The 22,045-nt window shown below is 38.4% G+C and overlaps 1 long non-coding RNA gene across 1 annotated transcript in view; it reads left to right on the top strand.

Annotated features, from left to right (window-relative positions):
• The first annotated feature begins 4,769 nt into the window (after window positions 1-4,769).
• LOC131416290 (uncharacterized) overlaps window positions 4,770-22,045 on the top strand; it is a 35,082-nt gene continuing 17,806 nt past the window's right edge. The window contains exons 1-2 of the long non-coding RNA XR_009222573.1: window positions 4,770-5,019; window positions 13,148-13,213. This is a non-coding gene — a long non-coding RNA (uncharacterized LOC131416290). The remainder of the gene's footprint in view (window positions 5,020-13,147; window positions 13,214-22,045) is intronic.

Below are 22,045 nucleotides of genomic sequence, written 5' to 3'. Positions count from 1 at the left end.
TATGGAAGGAAACCAGAACATGTCACCCCAAAATATGCCTCTTGGACGTAAAAATTATTTTGAGCCAAAGGCAATTAAGAAGCAGTAAACATAGAAAAAGGGTCTGCTTTTCTGCTTAAAGGCTGGAAATAAATTTTCCTCTTACTGGAGACAGACTCTTAGCTCAGAGAGGGCACCAGAATAATCTGCAATTAACCCATATCTTCCTAGTTAGGGAAGATAAGGACTACCCAGCTCTAGTTGGCTACCCTAGCCAAACCCCTTTGTCTTGTCAATTCTTCACAAATTTATTGTTTCTTTGTCTAAAAGGTACAAAAGTTTCCTGCTCTGGCCACTTCTTTGGGTCTTCATTCTCTTGTGAAGACTCCCACATACACGTAAAAATTCAATAAAATCTGTGTGCTTTTCTCCCGTTAATCTGTCTTTGTCAGTTTAATTTTTGGACCCAGCCAGGCACCCTCAGAGGGTCCAGGAAAACTTTTTCCTCCCATATAATACCACAGTGGAAAATATAGTTTATATATCTAAAATACAGTTTAGATATAATTTTTAAAACCTTTTATTGTGCAAAATTTTACACCTAAACAAAATTGGAATAAAACCACATGTACCATCACCAGCTTCAATAATTTGGCCAATATTCACCTATACTTCATATTCTCATCTCTCTAAATGATGGAAACTATTTTCTAAAAACATAATAACAATACCCTTATAATATGTAAAAAATTGACAATAGTTCCTTAATATTATTAACTACTCAATCAGTTTCCAAATTTCCCCAATTATCTCATAGATTCTTTTTTCTTTTTCTTTGATTTCTTTGGATCAGGATCCAGAGTCCACTCTGCAGAGTGCTCATTTAATCAATATGGTCTTAAGTCACTTTTAATCTATGACTTTCCCTTCACGTTTTTTTTTTCCTTACAGTTTATTTATTGAAGACTCCAGGTTGCTGTCCTGTAGAGTTTCCATACTCTCGCTTTTCATACAGCAACTCCCCATTTGCCCCTCCTCCCAGCCTCTGGCAACCACCATTCAACTCTCTGTTTCTATGAGTTTGACTATTTTAGGCACCTCGTATAAGTGGAATCATGCAGTATTTGTCCTTCCATGACTGGCTTATTTCACTTAGCATACTGTCCTTAAGTTTCATCCATGTTGTTGCATTTGGCAGGATTTCCTCCTTTTCAAAGGCTGGAAAATATCCCATTTTATGTATATAGCACATTTTTTTATCCATTCATCTGTAGATACGTTTAGATTGTTTCCACCTCTTAGCTATTTTGAATAATGCTGCAAAGAACATGGGAGTGCAAATATCTCCTTAAGATCTTGATTTCAATTCTTTTGGTTAAATACTCAAAAGTAGGATTGCTGGATCATATGGTAGTTCTATTTTTAAGTTTTTGAGGAAACTCCATACTGTTTTCCATAGCTGCTGCACCATCTGACATTCCCAAAAACAGTGCATATGGGTTCCAATTTCTCTACAACCTCGCCAATACTTGCTATTTTTTACTTTTATTATTTTTTTTATGATGGTCATCCTAACAGGTGTGAGGTGATATCTCATTGTAGTTTTGGTTTTCATTTCCTTGATCATTAGGGATATGAGCATCTTTTCATATACCTGTTGGTCATTTGTATATCTTCTTTGGAGAAATGTCTATTCAAGTCCTTTGCCCACTTTTTATCTGAGTTAGTTTTTTGCTATTGAGTTGTAGGAATTCCTTACATGTTTTGGATACTAACCCCTTATCAGATACATGGTTTGCAAATATTTTCTTCCATTCCATAGGATGCCTTTTCACTCTGTGTATTTCCTTTGCTGTGAAGAAGCTTTTTAGTTTGATGTAGTCCTACATGTATATTTTTGCTTTTGTCGCCTGCGGTTTTGGTGTCATATCTAAGAAATCATTGCCAAGACCAATGTCATGAAGCTTTTCCCCTCTGTTTTCTTCTGGGCGTTTTTCAGTTTTAGATCTTGTGTTTAAGTCTTTAATCCATTTCGAGTTGATTTTTTTGTATGGTATTTCTAGATGTATTCTTGGATACATTTTGCCAATTGTGTATTCATGGCATCCTTGTCAAAGATCAGTTGACTGTATATATATGTGGGTTTATTTCTGGGCTATCCATTCTCTTCTATTGGTCTATACATCTGCCTTCATGCCAGTACCATACTGTTTTAATTACTGTAGCTAAGTAACATATTTTGAATTCAGGCAGTGTGATGCCTCCAGCTTTGTACTTCTTCATTTTTTTTTTTTTTTGTGAGGAAGATCAGCCCTGAGCTAACATCCATGCCAATCCTCCTCTTTTTGCTGAAGAAGACTGGCCCTGAGCTAACATCTATTGCCAGTCCTCCTCCTTTTTCTCCCCAAAGCCCCAGTAGATAGTTGTATGTCATAGTTGCACATCCCTCTAGTTGCTGTATGTGGGACGCCGCCTCAGCATGGCCGGCTGAGTGGCGCATCGGTGCGCGCCCGGGATCTGAACCCGGGCCACCAGTAGCGGAGGACGCACACTCAACTGCTAAGCCACGGGGCCAGCCTCCAGCTTTGTACTTCTTTCTCAAAATTGTTTCAGCTATTCAGAGTCCTTTGTGGTTCCATATGAAGTTAAGCATTTTTTTTTTAATTTCTGTAAAAAATGTTGATGAGATTTGGAAAAGCAAGGCATTGAATCTGTAGATCACTTTGGAAAGTATGGATATTTTAGCAATATTAAGTCTTCCAATCCATTAACATGAGATGTCTTTCCATTTATTTGTGTCTTCTTAAATTTCTTTCATTAATGTTTTATAGTTTGCAATGTATAAGTCTTTCACCTGCTTGGTTAAGTTTATTCTTAAGTATTTTATTCTTTTTGATGCTATTATAAATGGGATTGTTTTTTAAATTTCCTTTTCAGATTTTAGTGTATAGAAATGCAACTGATTTTTGTATGTTGATTTTATGTCCTGTAACTTTATTGAATTTGTTAGTACTAGCAGTTTTTGGGTGGAGTCTTTACATACATATAAGATCATATTATCTGCAAACAGATACTTTTACTTCTTTCTTTTAGTTGAGATGCCTTTTATTTCTTTTTTTTGCCTAATTGCTTTTGCTATGACTTCCACTGCTATGTTGAATAAAAGTGGCAAGACTAGGCATCCTTATCCTGGTCCTGACCTTAGGGGAAAAGTTTCAATTTTCACTGCTGTGTATGATGTCACCTGTGAGCTCTTCATATATGGCCTTTTTTATGTTGAGGCAATTTCCTTCTATTTCTAGTTTGTTGAGAGTTTTTATCATAAAAATGTGTTGAGTTTTATCAAATGCTATTTCTATTGAAATGATCATGTATTTTTTTCCTCATCCTGTTAATGTGGTATTTCACATTGATTGATTTGCTAATGTTGAACGAAACTTGCATCCCAGGAAAAATTCCCACTTGGTCATCATATATGATTCTTTTCATATGCTGTTGAATTCAGTTTGCTAGTATTTTGTTGAGTATCTTTTCCATCCCTCACTTTCAGCCTGTATGTTCTTAAATCTAAAGTGAATCTCTTGTAGACAGCATCTAGTTGGGTCTTTTTTTTTTTTTTGGCCTTTAAGCTGCTCTATATCTTTTGATTGGGGAGTTTAATGCATTTACATTTAAAGTAATTCCTGATAAAGAAGGACTTCCTATTGCCATTTTGTTAATTGCTTGATGTTTTGTAACTCTCTTGTCCCTCTTTTCCTCTCTTGCTGTCCTCCTTTGAGTTTCATTGATTTTTTTTTTTTTTAGTAGCATGTTTTTCTTCCTTTCTCATTTTCTTTGGTGTGTTTTCTATAGGTATTTTCTTTCTGATTACCATGGGGCTTATATGAATCATCTTGTAGTTTTAACAATATATTTTAAGTTGATAACAACTTAACTTCAATGCATACAAAAACTCTATACTTTTACTTTTCCCTCCAATACATTATGTTATTGATGTCACATTTTACATCTTTTTTATCATGTATCCATTAATATATTTTTATAGTTATAACTTTTTTTATACTTCTGTATTTTAACTTCTACACTAGAATTAAAAGTGATTTACACACCACTGTTACAGTATTACAGTATTATGTATTTCTCTCTATATTTACTTTTACCAGCAAGTTCTACAGTTTATATACTTTTGTGTTGCTGTTATAATTCTCTTGTTTCAAGTTGAAGAACTCCCATTAGCATTTCTTGTAAGGCAGATCTAGTGGTGATGAACTCTCTCAGCTTTTGTTTGTCTGAGAAAGTCTTTATTCTCCTTCATTTTTGAAGGACAGTTTTGCCAGATACAGTACTCTTATTTGGCAGGGTTTTTTCCTTTCAGAATTTTGAATATATCATCTTGATATTAAATCTCTTAATCTCAAGTTCATGTGCCTGATGTGCAGTAAGCCAATCACTGAGACATTGGTGCTTGGAGATAGAGAAAGGTTTATTTGAATTGGCCAAAATGAGAAGGCAGGAGGATAGGTTCTCTCAAATCTGCCTTAACAAGAGAAGAAAGCAGGGTGTTTTATAGAGCTAAGGGGCTTGGCAGGAGGAGTTTCTGAGAAACAAAGGGGTAATTTGTGTTTTTTTCACTCCAGATAAGGCCTTGGGGAATCTGACTTATGAGGGTCAATTTCAGCTGGGGGCTGGTTATCTGGTGGTAATAACTTCCTTGAAGGCATTCCCTTTCTTCTGTAAAACGAGTTCATAAATCCTTGTGACCTTTGAGTCACCCCTCAGGTTAAAAAAGAAAACAGCAGGGCAGAAGTCAAGATGGCGGCATAAGCAGACTCGGAACTCACCTCCTCCTGTGGACACAGCCAATCTACAACTACTCGCGGAAAAATTACCCCTGAGACAGAACTGAAAACTGGATAAGAGGAACTCCTGCAACAACGGACAATCCTAACTGAGGTAGAAGAGGCAGAGACTCCCTTCTGGAAAGGAAAAACGCCGCCTTCACAAGCCGCCAGCTTCATGGCCGCCGGGAGCAGCTCACAGGTACGCAGCCTCCCTGGAGGTGCGGGGCCCTGAGCCGGGGAGCGCCCCCGCTGTGGGCATTTTGTGGACCCAGCACAATCGATACCAGTGGCGTAATATCTGACTTTGCCTGCTACTAAAACATTGGGGAGTACCCCCAGAAAACCCGGTTCACAAAGAAACTAAAACCGGCTCTTAAAGGGCCCACACGCAAACTCACTCATTTCAGAAAGCATCCTAAAATCACCAGAAAGAAAGGTGCACAGTGCTGTGGTGACAAGAGACTCACCTAATAGGCCCTGAGTGCATCTCGGTGAGGGGTGAGACCTCTCCAGGGACTGGGACATTGGCGGTGGCCATTGTTGCAGCCTGGTGTGGGCGTGCTGACACAGACGCCATTGGAGTTCTCCCTGAGGCCTGCTAGCCCAGGGTCTGCCCCACCCACTAGAGCACCGATTTAATCCAGCTCAGCCAGGGCAGGCAGCCCACCCTAGAGACTGGTCCCACCCAACAACAAGCCCTCAGGCAACGTGTGGGCCTGCATAGATTGGTGACTGGATTCTCTGCAGCCTGGCAACTGAGCCGACTTTAGCGGGGCAGGGTGTGCACAAAGAGTGGGTGGAGAGGGTGGGGCGGTGGTGGAATGTGTGGGGCTCCTGCCGTGGAGAGACTGGGTCTGCTTGGGGAGGTCGGGGTGCGCTCATGGGGCAGGACTGTGTTGACTGTGTGTGTGGACCGGTGGGCGGCAGGGCTTGTCAGCTGCAGAAGACTTGTGCTTCTCAAAGACCCACATAGGGGGTTTGCCCCACCTTCCAAAGCTTGAAACAATTGGGTGCTCCCATGCCTGAGGCCAGCCCCACCCAGCTGCAATCCTCAGAGAGATGACAAGAGACCTAATAGGCTAGAGGCTTACAGCAATTGTAACAACCTAACAACCTGCCATGCTGGGGGCCTACTCACTTAAAAGAAATACTGCAACACAAATGTGGTATTAGAACTTGCAGCCAACTGTGCTGGGGCTCCCCACACCTGATAAAGAGACTGAAGGGCCCACAACAACTACAAGCAGCTGAGCATTACAACAGCTAGCCAGGAGCATAACTCGGCCTCCCTGGGCGCCTACAGGGAGAGCAAACAGGCCACAACAGAAGAACACACGTAGCCCACATAGGGGTCACCCCTGGAACATTGAGAACTGAGGGTAGCACACTGGAAGCCTCCTAAGGCATCACTTATATAAGGTCACCGATCCAAGAGCATGAGACATAGCTGACCTACCTAATAGGTAGACACAAGCACAGGGAAAGAGGCAAAATGAGGAGGCAAAAAAATACATTCCAAGTAAGGGAACAGGACAAAACCCCAGAAAAGGAACTAAGTGAAACAGAAATGAGCAACCTACCCGAGAGAGAGTTCAAACTAAGAGTGTTAAGGATGCTCACTGATCTGGGGAGAAGAATAGATGAACTCAGTGAGAATGTCAACAAAGAAATGGAAGATATAAAAAAGAACCAATCAGAACAGAAGAACGGATCTGTGAGCTGGATGAAAGACTAGAAGAAATTACCCAAGTTGAACAGGTAAAAGAGAAAAGAATTAAAAAGAGTGAGGACAGTCTAAGGGACCTCTGGGACAACATCAAGCACACTAACATCCATGTTATAGGTGTCCCGGAAGGAGTAGAGCGAGACAAGGGGGCAGAGAATCTATTTCAAGAAATAATAGATGAAAACTTCCCTAACCCAAGGAAGGAAACAGACATCCAGGTACAGGAATCACAGAGAGCCCCAAACAAGATAAACCCAAAGAGGCCCACACCAAGACACATCATAATCAAAATGTCCAGAATTAAAGATAAAGAGAGAATCCTAAAAGCCACAAGAGAATGTCAAGTTACATACAAAGGAAACCCCATAAAGCTATCAGCTGACTTCTCAGCAGAAACCTTACAGGCTAGAAGAGAATGGCACGATATATTTAAAGTGCTAAAAGAAAAAAACTTACAGCCAAGAGTACTCTACCCAGCAAGGTTATCATTCAAAATGGAAGGAGAGATCAAAAATTTCCCAGTCAAGCAAAAATTAAAGGAGTTTGTCACCAAGAAACCAGTGCTACAAGAAATGTTAAAGGGACTGATTTAAGGGGAAAAGAGAAAACCACAAATAGGAAAAGTTATCTATTTCCACGATAAGAACGTAATGGATCCAAATGCACAAAAAAGAGGTTAGATATGATATCAAAAACATAAAAGGCGGGAGGAGGGGAGTTAAAGAGTACGGCTTTCAGACAGAGGTCAAACTAAAGTGACCATCAATTCTGTATAGAAGAAGAAAGGAACAGAGAAGGAGTACTAAAACACTGAGGAAAAAAAAGAAAGTTAAAAAATGGCAGTAAGTACATACTTATCAATAGCTACTTTAAACGTCAACGGACTAAATGCTCCAATTAAAAGGCATAGGGTGGCGGACTGGATAAAAAAACAAGACCCATATATATGCTGCATACAAGAGACACACTTCAGACCTAAAGACACACAAACTGAAAGTGAAGGGATGGAAAAAGATACTCCACACAAATGGTAATGAAAAGAAAGCTAGGATAGCAGTACTCATAACAGACAAAATAGACTTTAAAACAAAAACTGTAAAAAGAGACAAAGAAGGGCATTACATAATGATCAAGGGAACAATCCAACAAGAGGATATAACACTTGTAAATATCTACACACCCAATGTAGGTGCACCTAAATATATAAAGCAATTATTAACAGACATAAAAACAGAAATAGACAGTAACAGAATAATAGTAGGGGACTTTAACACTCCACTTACACCAACGGATAGATCATCCAAACAGAAGATCATTAAGGAAACATTGGCCTTAAACAACACACTAGAACAGATGGACCTAGTAGATATATACAGAGCATTCCATCCAAAAACCGAACAATACATGTTCTTTTCAAATGCACATGGAACATTCTCCAGGATTGATCACATATTAGGCCACAAAACAAGTCTCCATAAATTTAAGAAGATTGAAATAATACCAAGCATCTTTTCTGACCACAATGCTATGAAACTAGAAATCAACTATAGAAAGAAAATCAGAAAAACCACAAATATGTAGAGATTAAACAAAATGCTACTGAACAATGACTGGGTTAATGAAGAAATCAAAGAAGAAATCAAAAAATACCTGGAGACAAATGAAAATGAAAATATGACATGCCAGAATTTATGGGATACAGCAAAAGCGGTTCTAAGAGGGAAGTTTATAGCGATACAGGCCTATCTCAACAAACAAGAAAAATCTCAAATAAACAATCTAACAATGCACCTAAAGGAACTGGAAAAAGAAGAACAAACAAAGCCCAAAATCAGTAGAAGAAGGGGAATAATAAAAATCAGAGCAGAAATAAATGAAATAGAGACTAAAAAAAAAAATAGAAAAAATTAATAAAACCAAGAGCTGGTTCTTTGAAAAGATAAACAAAATTGACAAACCTTTAGCTAGACTCACCAAGAAAAAAAGAGAGAAGGCACAACTAAGTAAAATCAGAAATGAAAGAGGAGAAATTACAACAGACACCTCAGAAATACAAAAGATTATAAGAGAATACTATGAAAAGCTATATGCCAACCAATTCAACAATCTGGAAGAAATGGATAAATTCTTAGAATCATACAACCTTCCAAAACTGGATCAAGAAGAAGTAGAGAATTTGAATAGACCAATCACCAGTAAGGAGATCGAAACAGTAATCAAAAACCTCCCCAAAAATAAAAGTCCAGGACCAGACGGCTTCCCTGGTGAATTCTACCAAACACTCAAAGAAGACTTAATATCTATCCTTCTCAAACTCTTCCAAAAAATTGAGGAGGGGGGGAAGCTCCCTAACTCATTCTATGAAGCTGACATTACCCTGATACCAAAACCAGACAAGGACAACACAAAAAAAAGAAAATTACAGGCCAATATCACTGATGAACATCGATGCAAAAATCCTCAACAAAATACTAGCAAATTGCATACAACAATACGTTAAAAAGATTATACACCATGATCAAGTGGGATTAATTCCAGGTATGCAGGGATGGTTTAACATTCGCAAATCAATCAACGTAATACACCACATTAATAAAATGAAGAATAAAAATCACATAATCATCTCAATAGATGCAGAGAAAGCATTTGACAAGATACAGCATCCATTTATGATAAAAACTCTGAATAAAATGGGTATAGAAGGAAAGTACCTCAACATAATAAAGACCATATATGACAAATCCACAGCCAATATCATCCTCAATGGTGAAAAACTGAAAGCTATCCCTCTAAGAACAGGAACCAGACAAGGATGCCCACTGTCACCACTCCTATTTAACATAGTACTGGAAGTCCTAGCCAGAGCAATCAGGCAAGAGAAAGAAAGAAAAGGGATCCAAATTGGAAAGGAAGAAGTGAAACTGTCACTATTTGCAGATGACATGATTTTATATATAGAAAACCCTAAAGAATCCACCAGAAAACTTTTAGAAGTAATAAACGAATATGGTGAAGTTGCAGGATACAAAATCAACATACAAAAATCAGTTGCTTTTCTGTACACTAACAACGAAGTAGCAGAAAGAGAAATTAAGAATACCGTCCCATTTACAATTGCAACAAAAAGAATAAAATACCTAGGAATAAACTTAACCAAAGAGATGAAAGATCTGTACACTGAAAACTATAACACATTTCTGAAAGAAATTGAAGAAGACGCAAAGAAATGGAAAGATATTCTGTGCTCTTGGATTGGAAGAATTAACATAGTTAAGATGTCCATACTTCCTAAAGCCATCTATAGATTCAATGCAATCCCTATCAAAGTTCCAACATTTTTCACAGAAATAGAACAAAGAATCCTAAAATTTATATGGAACAACAAAAGACCCCGAATAGCTAAAGGAATCCTGAGAAAAAAGAACAAAGCTGGAGGTATCACACTCCCTGACTTCAAAATATACTACAAAGCTATAGTAACCAAAGCAGCATGGTACTGGCACAAAAACAGACACAGATCAATGGAATAGAATCAAAAGCCCAGAAATAAACCCACACATCTATGGACAGCTAATCTTTGACAAAGGAGCCAAGAACATACAATGGGGAAAAGAAAGTCTCTTCAACAAATGGTGTTGGGAAAACTGGATAGCCACATGGAAAAAATTGAAAGTAGACCTTTACCTTACACCATACACAGAAATTAACTCCAAATGGATTAAAGACTTGAATGTAAGACCTGAAACTGTGAAACTTCTAGAAAAAAACATAGGCAGTACGCTCTTCGACATTGGTCTTAGCAACATCTTTTCAAACACCATGTCTGACGGGGCAAGAGAAACAATAGAAAAAATAAACAAATGGGACTACATCAAACTAAAAAGCTTCTGCACAGCAAAGGAAACCATCAGCAAAACGAAAAGACAACCTAACAATTGGGAGAAGATATTTGCAAACCATACATCTGATAAGGGCTTAATCTCCAAAATATATAAAGAACTCATGCATCTCAACAACAAAAAAACTACCAACCCAATTAAAAAATGGGCAAAAGACCTGAACAGACATTTCTCCAAAGAAGATATACAGATGGCCAACAGACACATGAAAAGATGTTCAAAATCACTATCAGGGAAATGCAAATCAAAACTACAATGAGATATCACCTCACGCCCGTCAGAATGGCTATAATTAACAAGACAGGAAACAACATGTGTTGGAGAGGATGTGGAGAGAAGGGAACTCTCATACACTGCTGGTGGGAGTGCAAACTGGTGCAGCCACTATGGAAAACAGTATGGAGATTCCTCAAAAAATCAAGGATAGAACTACCATATGATCCAGCTATTCTACTGCTGGGTATTTATCCAAAGAACTTGAAAACACCAATTTGTAAAGGCACATGCACCCCTGTGTTCATTGCAGCGTTATTCACAATAGCCAAGACTTGGAAGCAACCTAAGTGCCCATCAAGGGACGAATGGATAAGAAGATGTGGTATATATACACAATGGAATACTACTCAGCCATAAGAAACGATGATATCCAGCCATTTGTGACAACATGGATGGACATTGAGGGTATAATGCAAAGTGAAATAAGTCAGAGGGAGAAGGTCAAATACCATATGATTTCCTTCATTAAGTAGTAGATAATAACAACAATAAACAAACACATAGGGACAGAGATTGGATTGGTGGTTACCAGAGGAGAAGGGGGGAGGGAGGAGGGTGAAAGGGATAATTCGGCAGATGTGTGTGGTGAGGGGTTGTAATTAGTATTTGCGTGGTGAACATGATGTAATCTATGCAGAAATAGAAGTATAATGATGTACACTTGAAATTTTTACAATGTTATAAACCAATGTTACTGCAATAAACAAAAAATTAAAAAAAAAAAGAAAACAGCAAATTGACATGATTAACTTCTTTTCATCTATGTCTGTGTCGAGAACAAGGTCAAAAGGTCTTATTGAATATTTACAGTAACTCTCAAGTACACAACTTCAATCCCAGTCCCTTCTGGCCTGCAAAGTTTTGCTGGGAAATCCACTGATAATTTTATGGGGGTTCCCTTGTACATAACATGTCACTTTTCTCTTGCTGCTTTAAAAATTCTCTCTTTGTCATTAGCTTTTGACAATTTGATTGTAATATGTGTCAGTGTGGACTTCTTTAGATTCATCTTTTTTGGAGACTCTTGGGCTTCTTGGATCTGGATATCCATTTCTTTCCCTATATTTGAAAGTTTTTGATCATTATTTCTTTAAATGGCATTCTGCTCCTCTCTCTCCCTTCATTTGGTAGTATACCGTAAGTCCCTTAAGCTTTTCATTCTTTTTTATTCTTTCTTCTTTTTGCTCCTCTGACTGGATAATTTCAAATGGCCTGTCTTAGAATTCACTCATTCTTTCCTCTGCTTGCTCAAGTCTGTGGTTGAATCTCTCTAGTCAATATTTCAGTTCAGTTATTGTATTCTTCAGCTCCAAGTTTTCTGCTTGGTTCTTTTCTATATTTTATACCTCTTTGTTGAAATTTTCATTTTGTTCATGCATTGTTATCCTGAGCTTGTTGAGCATTTTTATGACTGTTACTTTGAATTCTCTGTGAGGTAATTCATATACTTCTGTTTCATTAGGGTCAGTTTCTGGAGCAGCTTGTTCGTTTTTTGGCGTCATGTTTCTTTGTTTTCCTTGACTCGTTATATTGGTATCTGTGCATTAGAAAAAACTCCCACCTCTTCCAATCTTCTTGGACTGGCTTCATACAGGAGGAGATGTTCACCAGATCTCTGGGTCTTGCCAGAGAAACTGGGGGGGCCTCTCAATGCTTGTTTGTCTATATGTCTTCTCTGGTCTTGTATGTGTAAATTTCCAAACAGAGGGATTTACTGGTGTCTTATTTCAGGACTTCATATTCTCTTGCACTATTCGGTGTCTGTCTGCTGTACCATAGATCTTCTGGACCAGCAGCATGCTCCATGATCCTTTTTTTGTTCTCAGTGGTACCCAGATATCTAGGGTATGCCAGGTCCCATCTGCAGTCTGATACAGGCAAGAGTGAAACCAGCCCTCCAGCACCTACCTAAAAAGTCTGAATATTGTACATATGTTTCAGTCTTCTCTTTCCCTCCTCAGGGATAAGCCAGGAGCTGGGAGTCTTCCTGATTGGGCTGTGCTGAGCCAGGGGGAGGGGCTCTGGTAGGTGAGTTCGTGCTAGTCCAAATCTTTGCCTTTATTCTCAGCAGCTTTCAGGCATCTAGAGTATGCTGGGTCTCCTCAGCACTTTAAGACAGGCAACACAGAAGCCAACCCCTTGGGCAGCCCCTGAAAAGTTGGAGTATTAGGTGCATGGTCCACCTCTTTCCATCCCTAGGCAAAACTTGGATATGAAGTTTCCACTCGCTCATTCTACACTGAACCAAGAGGAGGGTCTGTGGCAAATGTGTGCATACTAGCTGCCCTTGTTCTCAGTGACTCCCAATCTGAGACTGTCTGCTCTCAGTTCTCAGGTTCAGATAAGACAGAAACCAGCCCCTTGGACAGTCTCCAGAAAAGTCAGAATGTTGGATGTGTCATCTAGTCCTTTCTTTCTCTCCCCAGGGAGAAGCTGGAGGCTGAGGCTTTCCACCCAATTGGATGGTGCTGTGCCAGAGAGGAGAGACTCTGGTGAGAGAGTGCCTTGAGTTTTCCTACTGGCTTTGATGTGGCTGGTTTTGTACTCCTTCATGGTGCAGGAGCCTCTCAACTGGTTTCTAGATTTCTCACAAAGGAAATTTGTCTGTGTATTACTGTTGAATTGGTGTGTCTATGGGAGGAAGGAGAGTCCAGAGCTTTCTGTTCTGCTATCTTGCTGATGTCACTCAGGTATTGATTCTTCTTGAGTTTTGATGGTTCTTTATGTATTGTAGATATAAGACTTTCACTAGATATATGACCTGCAAATATTATCTTGCAGTCTATGGTTTGTCTTTTCACTCTTTTAATAGTGCCTGTGAAAGAACAGAAGGTCTTACTTTTGATGAAGTCCAATGTTTTCATCTAGAAGTTTTATACATTTAGGTTTTACATTTTAGGTCTATGATTCATTTTGAATTAATTTTTGTACATTATGCAAGATATTGGTGAACATTGTTCCTTTCTTCCTCCCCGTCTCCTTTTCTATCTCCCTCTTCCCTGTCCCCCTCTCTTGTTTGTTCATTTTTTTCTTTCCTAACCCCTTCAGTGTGGTTATGCCATTTATTTGTAATACATTTAAGTTCATTTGTTAGTGGCGTTACTCCAGTTTTAGTTTGTCTTCCTTCCCCAGTCCTGGTTGATTTAAATTATACATATTTTCAGAGTAGATAAAACATTAACATGGTTCTAAAATTTAGAATACAGAAAGCTATACTCAGAGAAGTGTCACACCTCCCCTCCCATTCATTCTACCTTGCTCCAATTCCCACATTCTTTACACCCCATTCCCCCCTACCCCCCATAGATAACCAATCTTGTTAGGTTTTGGTTTATCCTTCCTGTTTCTTTTTCACAAATAAGCTGATATATGGATATTTTATTTTTCCTTGTTTTTTCCTGAAAGGTATCATACTAAATACTCTTTTACACTTTGCTTTTTTCACTTAAAAATACATCCACAGCAGTTCATAGAGACCATTATTTCTTACAGATTTTTTGGATTACCACAGTTTATTGAACAGTTTCCAATGTATGAATGTTCAGATTGTCTCCAATATTTTGCAATTACAAACATAGCTGCAATGTGCATAGGTATTTCACATTGTTGGAAGTGTATCTTCAGAGTAAATTCCTAGAAGTGAGAATCGTGGGTCAAAATATGTAGTTTTGTTATACTAACAACTAACAATTTGGCAAACAAGTTTGCCAAATTCTCCTCCAAAAGGATGCACCATTTTGTATTTCCACCACTGAATAAGAGAGTGCTTGCTTCCACAAAGCCTGCCAACAGAATATGTGCCAATCTGACAGGTGAAAATTGGTATCTCACTATTGCTTTAATACACATATCTCTATGAATGAGTTTGAATATGCTTTTACTTATTTAAGAGCCTTTATCTTTTTTTCTAATTATCTGTTCCTGTCTTTTTCTCATTTTTCTATCAGGATTTTGGTGATTTGTTCCTCAAATTTTGAGAGTTCTTTGTATATTAAGGATATTAAATCTTTATCTGTGACATATGTTATAAATATTCTTTGCCAATTTGTAGCTGTTTTTTGGCTTTATTTATGATGATTTTTTCGCCATGCGAAATTTTGTATTTTTGCATGGTCACATCTATAAATCTTTAATTTTGTTGCCCCTGGATTTTGATAATTTAATAATTTTGATAATTTCAAAGCTTTTTCCTATACTAATGTTAGAGAAGAGTTTACTCATATTTTATTCTAATACTTGTGTGGTTTCCTTTTTTACTTTTATTTTCTTGATTCATTTGAAGTTTACTCTGACGTATAGCATTAGTTATGGATATAATTTTATTTTTTTCCAAATGGCCAAGCAGTTATCTCAGCATCATTTATTACAAAAGTCCATCTTTGTCCCAAGTGATTTGAGATGCCATCTTTATCATATACTAATTTTCATATGTAGTTGGGTTTATTCTATTCCATTGGTCTATCTATTTATGTTCCAATTACCACACTGTTTTGTTTATAGAGGCTTTATAATATATTTTAATATTTAATTGAGCTAGTCTCCTTTGTTTTTTTTTCTTTTCATGTTTTCTTATCTATTCTTACACGTCTAGTTTTTCATACGAACTTTAGTAAAAACTTATTGACTCCATAAAACTTTTGTTGGTATTTTATTGAGATGGTGTTAATTTTATAAGTCAGTTTAGGGAGACTAATATCCTTATGATGTTGAGTCATCTTATCCGAGACCACAGTTTTCACAAATACGTTTACTGTCTCAATAGCAAGTCATATTGTAACATTCTTTCGCTAAACACATTGTGCATTTAACATGTGTCAGGTACTGTGCTAGGCACTGGAGATATGGTGGTGAGTAAGATAGTTTTAGATTTTACATAACATAGATAAATGAAAGCAGATATCTGTCTCCATTATAGTTAGAATATACATGCCAAAGTAGCTAAGTCTTTAGATCTGTGATATTTAATCTGGTGAGGGTTTGCTATGGTTCTATTTTATGTTCATTCTTTTCTAAACTAAGCTCTTTGCAATGTAATGGTTTGCTTTGAAAAGGACTGAACTGGTATCATTGAGCTGCTGAAGTTTCAACAGGACCAGCTTGTATCACAGTGGACCTACTGAGGCCATTTTTAAATGACATCACAATTACCAGTTTAATCCAGTTGACAAATACCTAGATGAATCCAGCTATCTGTTTTGTCTGTGCCTCCATTCCACTCTCCCAGGTCTGATGGAGAAAACCAACCAGCAGAAAAGTTTTGTATCATTAAGCATGCATAAATCCCAACCTCAAATGGACCCTCAACTCTCCCGAGCCATGCTATTTTGTTTCTTTGGTCAATTTGCTTTCTCCCTTCCACAAAGGGACCTCAAACTCTCTTCACTCTATCAAATTTCCCTTATCATTTCCCTTGTTCTGAGCAGATTACCCCACCTCCTACTACAGAGAGAAAGTAGAAGTCATAATGTGGGAACTCCCTCATCTTCCCTCTAGCAACTTTACATAAGTACCTCGATTTCCACCCATCTCTTTGTTCTAGCCTGTTACAATAAAGAAGGAATTCTTCCTCTCATCATCTAAGATTAATCTCTCCACCACGTCTGGTCCTCCTATCTTCTTTCCCCTTGTTACTCCAAATTCAACCTAATACTATCAAGTGTTTATTCTTTTTTCTCTATCTTTGGCTCTCTCTTGACTCTTTTTGCAAAACATGCAAACCTGCTGAAACCGATTATTAAAAATAAACAAAATCCTTCATCTTGTTTTCCCTTCTAGCAATGGCCATATTTCTCTTCTTTCCTTCATAGCCTAATTTCTTAAGTCATAGGATTTTGTGAGGCTAAATAGAGACAACTCTCACAGACACAGAAATATACAGTCACTGAGAAGAGGAAAAGCTTAAAGAAAATATGAGGACAGCTGCAAACCACCACTGGATACCTGGGCTTTGGGGCTAGGTTTAATCCAAGGGGCTGGGTGCCATAGGTACACGTAAAATATGCTTGCCTGTGGTGAACTAGGCAATATAAACAATATGGCATAAGTGTGGGTCTTGAATCAGTTTCTTTATTTGAAAATTTGAAATAACAACAGTTACCTTGCAGCATTGTTTTGAGGATTAAATAAGATAATGGATATAAAGCTACTTATCATGGTACCTACCCAATAAATATTGCCTATTATTATTTTTGTAGTTGTAATTATGTTGTCAGATAAGCCGGTTTGTGCAACCAAATATGAAAGCATACATATTCATTATGGAAATAAATATAAAGTAATACAGCTGTCTTTGACTTAAAAGTTAGAGTAGTGCTTTAGACATTCATTCATTCATTCGTTCACTCATAAAGAAACATATGTATCAGGAACTTTGCTAGGCATTAGGGCTTACAAAGAAGAAAATAAGACAAAATCTCTGCTCTCAATGATCTCACAGTCTTAGGGCAGTCAAGACTTAAGCATGTAATTATAATACAATGTGGTAAGTGCAGTAATTGATAAACACAGGGTATTTGGAGAGTTCAAAGAAGGAAGCATACAGCTTGGGCAAGGTGCATCAGAGAAATCTTTCTGGTTGAGGTAAAACTGGAGCTAATTCTTAAAGTGAGTAGATGTTATTAGAAGAAAGAAAGAAGGCAGGCAGGGGAAGGGTTTTAAAGTTCCTCTGTCCACACAGTTCAACTCAAAGGCACTGGAATACCATGGTTATTTAATTTAAAAAATTGTACTACTAAAAATTATTTGAAACTCATTGACCTATTTGAATGATAAGTAAGGAACAACGTATTACATGATAATACAAGGATGAGGCAAAACTTTTGTTTCATTGGGAGTGGAATATAGCAGGAATTGCTGTAGGCAAAGTGACATAATGTATTTTAAAGAAGTGGTGGCTGGGAGCCCAGATAGGCTACTACCAATGGTGAAATTGCCTAGGTGATGGTGCAGAAAGCTGATTGTCAGCTAATGAGAGGTGACCAATCTCTTGCAGACCGATTCCATTTAAAAATAGGAGGTGAAGATGTAAGCTACCATGCATTCGCTTATAATAAGAAATACGAAATTCGTGCAAACTGAAATGCATGTGTTGTCACGATTGGTACATTTGCTCCATATGGGCATGCCAAATAGTTGTCTTGAGATTCTGAAGTCAGAACAAAAGGTGTTAGCTAGAGTGGGCAGCTGTCTGGTTCAGACAAGAGTCCGAGCAACAATGGGCTTAATTTCCTGTCCTGATTCTTCAAAACCTTAATCTATGTGAGTTCATAGATTTAAAAATTCTCATTGTTGTGGTTATTTGAAAGATGAGATGTGGAAACAGGGGCAGGTCTTAGGCTTATAAGCATCTGGTGAGAATGTGCTTTGGAATAGGCACAAGTAGCACATGCTGGGGCAGCATCATGAGCTGAGGTCACGTTAAGACATCAGGGGAAGGAAATTAGCCTGGGAACATATACCTGCCAAATAATTAGTGCACTATTGGCTGTGAAAGTGGGATTGTCTCTGAACCTCTGAGAGCTAGATAAATTATATTAACATAAATTCAAAGTATTATGCATATTATCCATTATGTAAAATAGTTATACGTATATGCATAGAAAAAGGTATAGAAGCATATATAAAATATTCTGAGTGTTTTTCCAATATAAAGAAACATGTGGAAACATGAGTGTTCTTTATTTTCTTTTTGCTCTGTGATTTCAAAATCTTCTATAATAAAGATGTGCTACTTATGCAATAAAGAAATATAAATTAGAAAAAATTAGCATAAGAGAAAAAAGACTGACTGTCTCCCACATCCGCTGGAACAACTATTAATAACATAGCTGGATGATATTAGACACGAACAAGGTAAGAGCATAGGAAATACTATGGAGGATATGGGAAAGGGAGGCTCTTTAAAGGAGTCTAGGAAGGGTGAGGTGCTGCACAAAAAGGAATTTCTTTTCAGTTTGGACTAAAAACAGGAAAGGACTATTTTTAGTAGAGGAGTTTTAAATGCCCCTCCCATTGGCACAGCCAGCACCAAAAATATTTATCTTGCATAAAGAATGTACACATTATTTTTCAAGTACACTAGAATCATTTATGAAAATCAAGTGTGTTTAACTTACAGAGTAATAGTATATAGATCACGATGAAATTAAATCAGAATCAATAACAAAAAGATAACGAAAACCACTCCCAAACATTTTAAAATTTAAAAAATACACGTTTAAATAATTCATGAATGACAGAAGAAATCATCAGTGAACTTTGAGAAGATTTAGAACACAATGATACAGAAAATACAACTTCTCACAACTTGTGGGATGCAGCCATTCTTCACTGTTTACGTGCACGTTTCCCTCAGGGAAGTTGTGGGGTGGGGCTTCCAATGTGCTCTAGGCATTTTACTTAGGCCCTCTGAGTTTTATTTTCCATGTTATTTATCTTTAGGTATGAAACGGAGCCTAGTATCTATTATTTTGTCAAACTGAAAATACATTTTTAAGGGCCAATTACTGATGTTGGTTGCTGATTTCAGTTAGAAGTTGTATGACAATTTTGTGACTGTTGTAGTTTTCCACTGAGAATCAGGGTGGGTGAGTGCTCTTAGGACTCACTTCTAAGGAGCTTAGAAGCCTAGCCAGGGTGGGTGAGGAGGATTGTATCCTGGACATCTTGCCCTTTCTCAACAGGATTCCTTGAGAAAATTGAGCGCTAATGGCCAAAGACATCTTTTGTATGTAGAGTTAACCTCTCTTATGCATCTAGAATGGAGTTAGCTATGTACCATCTTTAGGGGAATTAAGAAAACCATTCTGTGGTTCAGATGAGGAATCTAAGTTGAAAAGGGATATGAGACACTACCCTGAAAATGCAGTAAATCCTACACTGGCCCTTCTGGGCCTTATACCTGGGCTCAGCCTAGGAGATCCTTACCTTGGCGAAGAAGTAGGTGACCACGTGCTCAAGTGGAGCTGTATAAAGACCCAGACCTGGGGCTGATGGAGCACATGCTTGAGAGATGCATCCTTGACCTTGTGGGGGATCAGAATTGGCCACCCAAGATGTGTCTCTTTGGCTTGATTACTTTTAAAAACAAAAGACTGAAAAAAAAACTTTGATCTTTCCCCTAACTGCCTAAAAAGATAGAAGGCCTGCCCCAAGAAGGAGCTATCACCATAGATAACTCTAGGTTGGTAAACTAGGAGGAACTTAGCTGAGCCCATTTTTATCAAAGTTCTGTCTGGAGTCACGTTGTCTACAGATGGCCCAGCAAACATTTGTTTATCAAACATTTGCTTTTCCATCTCCATGTGAATTGTCTTCTTCCCCTTTGAAGTCCCAAACCACTACCCTCAATATCCTCCTTGGTCTTTAACTAAAGATGATATATAAAGTGATAGGTTCAGCCACTTTGGTGAATTACTCAGATTTTGTGGGTTTCTCCCATCTATACATGTTATTAAACTTTGTTTGATTTTCTCCTGTTATTCTGTATCACGTCAATTTAAATCTTAGACCAGCCAGAAGGACCTAGAGAGTAGAGGAGTAGTTCTTCCTCCCCTACAAGCTCATGGCTAAGATTTTCCCTTGGCTTCAGGGCCACCCTGTGTCCTACCTCAAAATCCTCTCCTTGATTTTCGAGCCAAGTGAAAACGATTCAATTCTGTTGTATAAAAGAGGACTCTACAGGACATAGTAAAGAATGGTCAGTGGACTAAGGTTGAAATTGGAGCAAGAAAACAGAAACTTAGACATGACTCTCAGGGTATCTTTTTTTTTTTTCTTTCATGAGGAAGATCAGCCCTGAGCTAACATCCATGCCAATCCTCCCCATTTTGCTGAGGAAGACTGGCCCTGAGCTAACATCTGTGCCTGTCTTCCTCCACTTTATGTGGGATGCCGCCACAGCATGGCCTGACAAGCAGTGTGTCGGTGCACGCCCGGGATTTGAACCTGGGCTGCCAGGAGCGGAGTGCACACACTTAACCACTGCACTACGGCCCCGGCCCCTCAGGGTATCATTTCTAAAATAATAAACACTAGCAACAAGTTCTGACTGTATCACAAATAGCAGTTCTAATAACCACTAGCATCAGAATCACCTGGGATCTTTATTAAAAATGCAGAGTCCACATCTCTATGTCAGAATGTCAACAGGGCTTGAGAATCTAATTAAAGTTAAAGAACCACTTTGTAGGAAATGTAGTGAAATCCTTTACCCAACCCATGTTACATCCTACTTATGAGGATCCAGAATGGATTCTTTGATATATAGAAGAACTCTGTCATTTGTGGATCCAGTAATCATAGTTTAAATTGTTGAAGAGAGGTCCCAAATATCCATGACATGCACCCTTTAGGGGCTCCCTCTTTCCAGCCTTCTGCTGGAGCTCCTCATTGGCCAAACTCAACTGGTAGAGAATTTAAAGAAGCTTTTTTTGCCCAAGGCCAGGTTCCAGGGGACACAAAGCAGAGTAGAGAAGGGTGCAGATTGGATCTAGGGAGCAGAAAGAAGATATCCAGCCCAGACAAATATAGAAGATGTAGAAGATATTTATCTCTATAAGCTTCTGTGTCTGACTGACAGAAGAGTGAAGGGAATATAAGACAAATGTCTTGTCTGCAGGAAACTTTTAGACTAGTCAATGATAGCTAAATATAGATAGATCTCCAGTATGATTAAAGAATAAATACAAATGCCAAATGAGTAGTATGGAGAAGAGAATAACCCCAAAGCTTCAATTGCTTCATTGGCTTTGGTGTCTGGCCAACCTATGTCCCAGTACTGGCCCTGACTTTCAGTAGTTGTGTAATGTTAGGCAAGTCGCTCATTTTTTTTTTTTTTTTTTCTGGTGACGAAGATTGTCTCTGAGCTAACATCTGTGCCAATATTCCTTTATTTTGTATGTGGAATGCTGCCACAGCTTGGCTTGATAAGCAGTATGTAGATCTGTGCCCAGGATTCGAACCTGTGAACCCTGGGCGGCCGAAACGGAGTGCGTGAACTTAACCACTACACCACCGGGCCGGCCCCAAATTGCTCATTTTTATTGGTACAGAATCTGTAGTGCAGGGATAGTAGTTACTTCAGAGTTTGTTTTGGGTTAAATTAAAGGATGTCCCTGGCACCTAGTAGGTGTTTAATAAACATAGGGGAAGAGAAGAAAGCTGGGGACACAGACAGAAATGGACAAGTTGGGAAAAGCTCTTTCTAGTTCTGTAGGATCTCCCGAAGAAGGGAGGTGATTATCCCACAGCTTTAGAACTCTCGTGGCTAGGAAGTTTTCCCTTACAACAGCGTAGATGGCTACTTCTGCTGAGTATGGCCATTT

This window comes from Diceros bicornis, chromosome 17 (assembly GCF_020826845.1).
Source record: "Diceros bicornis minor isolate mBicDic1 chromosome 17, mDicBic1.mat.cur, whole genome shotgun sequence".
Taxonomy (NCBI): Eukaryota; Metazoa; Chordata; class Mammalia; order Perissodactyla; family Rhinocerotidae; genus Diceros; species Diceros bicornis.
Note: the sequence above shows the minus strand (reverse complement) of the source record. Positions and strands in the feature narration are given on the sequence as shown.